Source organism: Delphinapterus leucas, chromosome 11, assembly GCF_059928025.1.
Source record: "Delphinapterus leucas isolate spDelLeu-1000000601 "Yukka" chromosome 11, BTC_Dleu_Yukka2, whole genome shotgun sequence".
Taxonomy (NCBI): Eukaryota; Metazoa; Chordata; class Mammalia; order Artiodactyla; family Monodontidae; genus Delphinapterus; species Delphinapterus leucas.
The window spans coordinates 41,613,416-41,621,821 of NC_143139.1; the positions used below are offsets into that span (position 1 = coordinate 41,613,416).

General features: G+C 54.3%; 1 long non-coding RNA gene across 1 annotated transcript; it reads left to right on the forward strand.

The window, feature by feature from the left end:
- Positions 1 to 6,524: 6,524 nt before the first annotated feature.
- Positions 6,525 to 7,341, forward strand: LOC111173977 (uncharacterized). Its single transcript, XR_016394936.1, has 2 exons — positions 6,525 to 7,003; positions 7,095 to 7,341. It is a non-coding gene; the product is annotated as an uncharacterized LOC111173977 (long non-coding RNA).
- The last annotated feature ends 1,065 nt before the right edge of the window (positions 7,342 to 8,406 follow it).

The following is an 8,406-nucleotide window of genomic DNA, read 5'->3' on the forward strand; positions in this document are numbered from 1 at the left end:
TCAGAATATGTTCAGGGTCCCCCTTTCCACACCCAGGCCTGTTTGTGGTCACACCAGTGACCTCTTCATTCTGGCATGCTCTAGGCCCCTGGAGTTCCAGAAGGGAGCCTGTCTGGGCACTGATACTCCTGTCAGCCCTAAGGCTTAGCCCTGGGAAGAAGCCTCCTGAAGCCTGCTCCTCCCAACAGAAGATCAGCTGACTTGGGGGTGTGCATCCCCTCTATCTCTTTCTACCCGACCAGTTAGGCAGTCCCAGGACACAGAGCAAATCTCCGAGTGGGAGATTCGCTAGAGCCCCAGCTGTCTCCAAAGAGGGTGGCAAGGCGTCAGGAGGCCCAGCTCCACTGCGGGCCTAGGGCAAGGCCCCTCCTCTCTCTGGGCCTCTGTCTCTCCATCTGTAAAATAAGATGGTTGGCTACACTTCTGCGGCTGGGTGTCACCCCTGGGATGCCTGTGCTACTGTCATACAACCCTACACCTGAGGTTTGAGGTGGCCCTGACCTGTTTTGAAGGGACCTGGAAGGGGAAGGGCCTGGGTGGGTTGCACCCGCTACCTTTGGGCCAGTTTACCAAAGAAAGGGGCTCTTACTGTCTGCAGTATGGCAGTATGTACGCCACTGTCACTGTATGGAGTGTGGCACTGGTTCCTGCCAGGTTCTCCCTGCCCACCTGGGGGTGAAGACAGGCAAGGGGAAGAGTCCCAGTCATCCCTTTGGGGCCTGATAGTTTGGGGGCTTGGCGATGGAAAGGCACACTTTCAAGGGGTGACCTGCTGTGTGGTCTGCAGAGCCGGCCTATGAGCCCAGCTTGTTCTCTGCTCTGGACCCAGGTGAGGGAGCTCCTTTCCCTACCGGCCCCGGGCACTAGGGTGGCCATGGGAGTGGCCTGGGGGGCAGGGTTTTGTGAGGGGACTTAGAGTCCTTGGGAAAGGAGCTCACAGGTATACTGGCCAGCTTCCTTTTCCCAGGAGGCCAAGGGGGGGCACGTGTGTGTGTGTGTGGGGGGCAGGGCCTGCCACCTCTCACCCCACCAGGGGTATAGTCTCAGTAGCCTTGGGCTTGTGAGGAGATGGAGAGGGGATGTCAGGCAAGCTGGAGAGCCCCAAGGGGGACCCCAGGCTCCCTCTGTGTCAGAGAGGGCCCCTGCAGCACCCCTAACTCACTGTGGGCAGGGCAAAGCCTATGGTGGATTGGAGGGTGAGTGGATCCCTAAATCCTCCATTTTGTACCCCAACTGTCTGTGGCCAAGAGGGAGAGGGAAGGCAGCAGGAATGCAGGAATGAATCCTGGGCAGGCCCTGTCCCAACAGGCTGGGGTGGGAGGGCCAGGCTCCCGTGTGGGCCCACGCCCTCCTCAGCACAGCTCGTAGCTAGGCAGCCCGCACAAACAGCAGGAACACAGAGCAGCCCCGCGTGTGTGCATGCGTATGTGCCTGTGCCGGGGGCCTCCTTGCCTCAATCCCTAGATGGGAACCCTTCTTGTTACCCTATAGTCCCTGTCACACGCAGGCCTGAGGATGGGGGTCTGTCTGCTGCCACTGCTGAGCGCTTACTACGTGTCGGGCCTGATCCATTCATTAGCTCCTTTAACCCTTACAACCCGATAAACAGGCACCCTTATTACCCGCTTTACGGACAGAGATACTGAGGCTTTGAAAAGCTGCACACACAAAAGATCACGGAGCAAGAGAGTGGTGAAGCCAAGCCAGAGTTCAAACTGAGGTCTTTCTGTCTCCAGAGTCTAGTTCTCCTCCAGGCACGTGTAGACGTGTGTGCACATGAGTATCGACTGAGGGCTGTGTGTGTACCCAAGTGTGCAGTTGTGGGCTTTGATGGCAGACCTGTATCAGTCTGTGTTTATCTAAGGACACCTGCTTGTAGGTGTGGATACCTGGGCCCAGGCATGGAGGTGTGCATGCAACGCTCGTGTGTGAGCATGTGACTCACATATGTACCCACGGGCATATGTGTTCACATATACGGCACTTGAGTGCACATGTGTGCACACGTGCACATGCTGTGTACATGCGTTCACGTGTGCACACCGCTGTGAGCCTGTGCATATGTCGTCCTCTCCAAAGGCTGACCTTGTCCTGCTGCTCACCCACCTCCTGTCCCCTTCTCAAGCTCCTGACTAAGTGCCAAGATGGGATGTGCGATGGCCTTGTTGATGGCACTGGGACTTCTGAGGATTTGGAAGGAAAGCCATTTTGGGGAGGGATATGATTGGCAAGGGGTTGGACAAGAGGAAGACGCAGGGGATAAGAGGGATTAAGGCTGGGGTTGGGGATCAGCCTGGGTTTTCTTCAGTCCCAGGCAGGGGCAGAGGACCTCTGTGGTCTGGCCCCGGGAGCCCCGGTCCTGCCCCTCCCCCCTGGCGTTCTCTACCCACCTCTCTCAAGGCTCAGACCCCCAATACCCCGGAAAATGCTCCAGGGAGCCTGCAGGAGAGTCCCAGGGCCGGGAGGGTGCATCTGTGAGGTCTGTGCCCTGTCCCCTTACTGTGTGTGGCAGGCAATCCCCCCTCAATCCAAGATGGGACTCCCCTGTGGTTTCTGGGTGTCGGGGAACTTCTCATTGCACCGCCCCTTTGCACCGACGCCCTCGGGCTCCTGCTGGCCGTGGACATGCAGGCGGAGCAGCGGTCGGCTGGGGGCGCTCGGGGCCCGCGGATGGAGATGCGAGGCAGGTCCGCCGGGATGGCAACCGGCCGGGCGGGGGTGAAACGCAGGTACAGTCCCACCAGCAGGGCGGGTGGAGGTGGGATCCGGAGGACCGACCTTGCGCCAGGAGGGCCAGATTCCCAGTGGGACAGAAATACACCCTCTCCACGGAGGGTCAGACTCCCACCCCCCCTACCCAGAGACTCACAGACCCTCAGAGGGACAGGCAAAGGGACGCCCCCTCCCCCATCTGGAGCCTTCTGGGCTGGTGTTCGAGGGCCCTGGGCGAGCCAGAGGGAGCTGGGCGTGACCCACTGGCCTGACAGGGTGTGCTGGGCCTCTGTGGCAGTAAGAAGGGGGCGAGGGCCCTGCAGTCAGACAGATTTGCCGTCTGATTTCCGTTCGGCCTCGGGGTGACCCTGGGCAAGGCACTCAAGCTCTCCTGAAAAGGGGACGATGTCTGCTAGGTGCCCAGCACCGTCCTTGACACACACCTTGGCCGTGGAGCCTATTACAAGTTTCCGGAGGTTCCCTCACGGTACGTCTGCACATTTCTTCCCCAGATCTTTAATGAGCACCCGCTGAATGCCAGGCCCTTTTGTGAGACCCTCTGGGTGCAGTGATGAGCACTTCATACAGGGTGGCACCTGCCTCCAGGAGCTTAGGTTCTAATGGGGGCAGGTGTCCTACGGCTTGTCCTTTGATTCTCCAAAATGGAAATTACAGGGTAAAAGAAAGGCTGGCAGAGAAGGCTCTTTCTCTTTCATTTCTTGTCAAATACTGGGCTGGGAAAATTCCAGATTTAACTGTTCTGCTCTGGTCCTCTGCCTCTTACCACAGAAGTCAGGATCTGACTCTCCATCCCAAACGCTCCGTCTCACTCAGTTGAAGCTGGAGTCCAGTAATGCCCATGAGGCCGGGCACAGCCTGGCCCCCAGCTTGACCAGTTTCCTCCCATTCTCCCCCTTGTCCCTCCACTGCTGCTGCGACACTGGCCTCCTTGCAGGTCCTCAAACATGCCAGGCAGGGTTCTGCCTCAGGGCCTTTGCCCTTGCTGTTTCCTCTGCTAGAATGCTCTTCCCCAAGCATCCATGTGGCTCTCTGCTTCATCCCTGTCTGGGCTTTGATGAAATGTCTCCTTCTCAGTGAGGCTTTCCCTGACCTCCTATGACTCCCCCCACCCCCAATATTCCCTATGCACACTGCGACTTAAGTTTTCTCCATACCATTTATTATTGCCATCTGACCAACTATATCTTTTATAACATGTTTCTTTCTTATCTGTCTTTCCCCATGAGAATGTAAACTCCATGTGAGCAGGGGTTTGGGCACATTCGTTCATGCTCTCTCCCCAGAGCCTGCAACATGCCTGGTACACTGTAGGCATCAATAAATATTTGTCAAGTGAATGCTGAGTGCTGGCTCTGAGTGGCACGCATCCCTTGGTGATGGGGGCTGATGACAGGGGTGTCCCTGACTTTTAGGCCTCAGCTGGGCCGCAGCTGCCATAAACCTGTCAAGGGCTGGAGGACAGGGGGCGGGGAGGAGGAGACGGCAGGAGTGTTCTGGTTCTTTCTTGCTCTCTTTGGGACAGAAGTTGAGTGGCTACGGTAATATCCACCAAACTCTTGTGCCTTAGTTGGGAGAGGGAGAGGCAGGTTTCTCCCTTTGAAAAAAATTATTATCGTACAAAAATATACCAATCAAAGTGGGGGAGGTGTTGCTTCTCTCTCTCTCATTCCTCCCCACTTCCTCCCTTTCTTTTTCCCTTTCTTTCTTTCTCTCTCTCTCTCCCTTTCTTTTTTTCTTTCTTTCTTTCTCTCTTTCCTTCTTCCTCAACTACCCGCCCCATCTCTAACAACCACCAATCTGTTCTCTGTTTCTGTAAGTCTGCTCTTCTCGGATTCCTCATGTAAGTGAGATCATACAGTATTTGCCTTTCTCTGTCTGACTTCTTTCACTTAGCATAATATCCTCAAGGTCCATCCATGTCGTCGCAAATGGCAAGATTTCCTTCTTTTTATGGCTAAGTAGTATATATACCACAACTTTATCCATAGTTGGATACTTAGGTCATTTCCATATCTTGGCTGCAATAAAGATGGGACTGCAGATATCTCTTCAAGATAGTGATTTTGTTTCCTTCAGATAAATACCCAGAAGTGGATCATATGGTAGTTCTATTTTTAACTTTTGGAGGAACTTCCATACTGTTTTCCACCAATTTACACCAATTGTGGCTGCACCAATTTACATTCCCACCAGCAGTGCACAAGTTTCCCTTTTCTCCACACCCTTGCCAACACTTGTTACCTCTTGTCTTTCTGATGACAGCCATTCAGACAGGTGTGAGATGATATCGCATTGTGGTTTTGATTTGCATTTCCATGATGATGAGTGACGTTGAGCATCTTTTCATGTGCCTGTTGGCCGTCTGTATGTCTTCTCTGGAAAAATGTCTATTCAGTTCCAGTGCTCACTTTTAAATTGGATGAAGATAATGGTTATTATTGTTATTTGCTAGTTTTAAAACGTTTTACTGGGGTATAGTTGATTTACAATGTTGTGTTAGTTTCAGGCGTACAGCAAAGTGAATCTGTTATACGTATACATCTACCCACGCCTTTTCAGGTTCTTTTCCCTTATAGGCCAGTACAGAGTAGAGTTCCCTGTGCTATACAGTAGGTCATTATTAGTTATTATTGCTGTTTGCTATTGGGTTATATGTGTGCTTTACATAGTTTGGATATTAACCCCTTAACAAGGATATGATTTGCAAATATTTTCTCCCATTCCGTAGGTTGCCTTTTCATTTCGTTGATGGTTTCCTTTGTTGTGCAGAAACTTTTCAGTTTGATGTAGTCTCACTTGTTTATTTTTGGGAGATGTTTGTGTTTCTGAACAGAGGGTTCCAGCGGGGGTTTGCAGGGGTTACACATTCTCCACCAGGACGCACGTGCAGTACACCTTCTGGAAGCCCACATGGGCCTTGGACACCTCGTCAGAATAATCACCCGGTCTTTAAGTCCCAACTGTTCCCAGTAGAAGGAAAATGTTTTACCCATCCATTCCCTGCCCCACGTGCAAGAACCAGCCCCCTGGGGACTCCTGGGTTTGGGTAAGGCCACCTTTTTAGCCCTAGGGATGATGTCGCCTCAGTGTTTACTAATTTCTAGAATACCTCTGCTTTCCTCCTTTGTTCTTTACACCTTCAATACCCACACTTTCAGTTCCTTGCGTTGAATCCTCTCTGTTTGAAATGCCTAGCCTGGTTTCTCTTTTCCTGACCAGATCCCAGCTGATACATTAAAGAAGGGAAAGTCAACAGACAAAGCAGGTTGTGCTAAATGCTCTGAAGAACACAGGACAGGGTAATCATGAAACAGAAAATAGAAAGTAGTGTGCAGGTAGTGGGGGTGAGGGCTCTTTTACATGGGCAGGTCTCTCTGAGGAGGTGATGTTTGGGTTGACAAATGAGAAGGAGCCACACCTGGGGGCTGAGTATTCCAGGTGGGATCAGGGTCTCTGAGGCCTGTGGGCTGCGGCAGCCTCTCTGTGGAAGGTGCTGAGCCTGCCCCTGCGGGCGGGCGATGATCGGGGGCGTGGTGGTGGGGAGAGGAGATGGCTTAGCCTGTGGCCCCAGCTCTGAGGGCTCAGCCCCGGGAGCCTCCGAACATTGAGGCCTGAGATTTGCGCTAAATGTGCGGGGATGTGGGTTATGGATTCAGCGCTGGGAACCGCATACCCCCTCCCTGCTTCCCGCCTCACCCTCCCCAGGGGAGCGGAAGCCTCTGCAGGCTCAGGCTCCTAAGACGTGCTGGTCTCGCCGCGGCCGGCAGAGGGCAGTGGTTGCCGAGGTGCGCGCAAGTCGGGCGGGCGCTGACCTCTCCCTAGCGGAATGTGGGCGGTCAGCTTCTGCGGGGAACGGGAAGGTTGGGCCCCTCCCCTTCCCTTCCCTTGTCTAATCCTCAGCCGCCCTCCAACAGATCTCTGAGCCCCTGGCCTCTCCTTGCGGGTTGGGGGGAGGGAGATGCGAGTGAGGCTGGGCAGAGCTTGCCTAACCACTCCTGGCCAAGTTCCAACTCCATTGGGATAAGGGGAAAGGCTCCCACAGGTAGCATATTTGCTATATTGTTATTTTTAAGCGTTTCGCATGTACCAGGCACAGCGCTAAGTTCTTTTATCATGCACCATCTCTTCACACCAGATCTACGAGACAGGTACTCTGTCTCCCAGAGCTTGCCCAAGACCACACAGCCTGAACCAGGATTTGCTCTGCTGGCCGCTTCTCAATTCCTCTGACTGCGGCCTCCAAGGAGGGCGTGTTGCCCAGGGAACTGAGGTGAGTGTGCAGGGGGTGAGCAGAAGGGGACCATCAAGGTGCTGACCCTGAGGGATCTGTGGCAGCACTCATCTACTCCTTTATTTTGCAGATGAAGAAACAACTCCAGCGTTGCCCGAGGTCCCACGGCGATCAGTCACGTGGTAGGCCACAACAGAGGGTTCCCCGTGACAGGGGACCATGAGTTGGATCCTGGCCAGAAGCCAGAAGCCCCTTGAGGGCAAGGACCCCATTTTACCCCATTCCTCCCTGCTGTACCTAGCACAGGGCACAGCACATAGCAGGTGCTCAAAAAGTCCTTCACGAGTAAATCTTGCATCCCTCGGTGGCTGCAGTCACCTGCTGTTCATGCCGTCATTCATTTATTCAGCATTTAGTAAGCGCTGACTGTGTGCTTGGCACCCTACTGGGCGCTGGGACGCACAGTTGAATAAGGCACAGTTCCTGCCCCTGTTGGCTTATCTCCTGGTGGGGGTTTCAGGGGTTACCCCACGTTATGACCCGTGCCCCCATAGTTTTCCTCATTCCTCTGCTCAGCCTGGTACTGGCAGCCTGCTCCACTCCCGCCCCCAGGCCGTTCTCACTGCCTTCTTCTTTGCCAGACCAGACAACCCTTCCTCCCAAGCCGCCTCCCTCCCCTCCTCCAGGAAGCCCTCTTTGACTAAGTCCCCCAGCTGCTCTGCAGGCCCCAGTGCTGAGGTCTTGAGCTCTGCCCGGGTATCTCTGGTTCCGTCTCTCTGTTTCTGTTTCCCCCCATCAGCCTCTGGAGCTTCCCAAACACAGGGACTGCCTCCCCTCCAGCTGTTTTTCCTCAGGCCTACATAGACCAGAAGAGGCAGGAAGGGAGGTCGTGTAGTCAGCTCCCAGCACACAGGGCCTGCCTTAGGCCCTGGTCGCGGGAGCCCCTTAGAGGAAGATCTCTCTGCAACTACCAGGGCACTGACTTAGTCTTGGCCCAAGACCCCTGAGCCCTGATCTTCCACACTGTGCCTGGGGGCTCAGGCTGGGCACCAGCTGTTGGGTACCTACTCAGCCCCAGCACCCTTTGTGTTTGAAGATGGGGACCTTCAGTCTGCACTTCACCAACTCCCGGGCTTGGCCATTTTACTGTCCCTGTGGCAGGTAGTCTACAGGTGAAAAATGGTTCCAGGGAACCAACTTGCTGCCTCTTATCTGCTGGGTGACCAAAGTTACAGTGCTAGGCTTCTCTGGGCCTCTGCTAATGATACCTGTCCAGCCCACCTCACAGGTGGTTGGGAGGACCAGAGACCAAGGAGCCAGGCCCAGGTAGGGGCTTATTTTTGTTGTTGTACTCAGAGCAGGGGTTGTGCCCTTTTTTTTTTTTTTTTTTTTTTTGTGGTACGCAGGCCTCTCACTGTTGTGGCCTCTCCCGTTACGGAGCA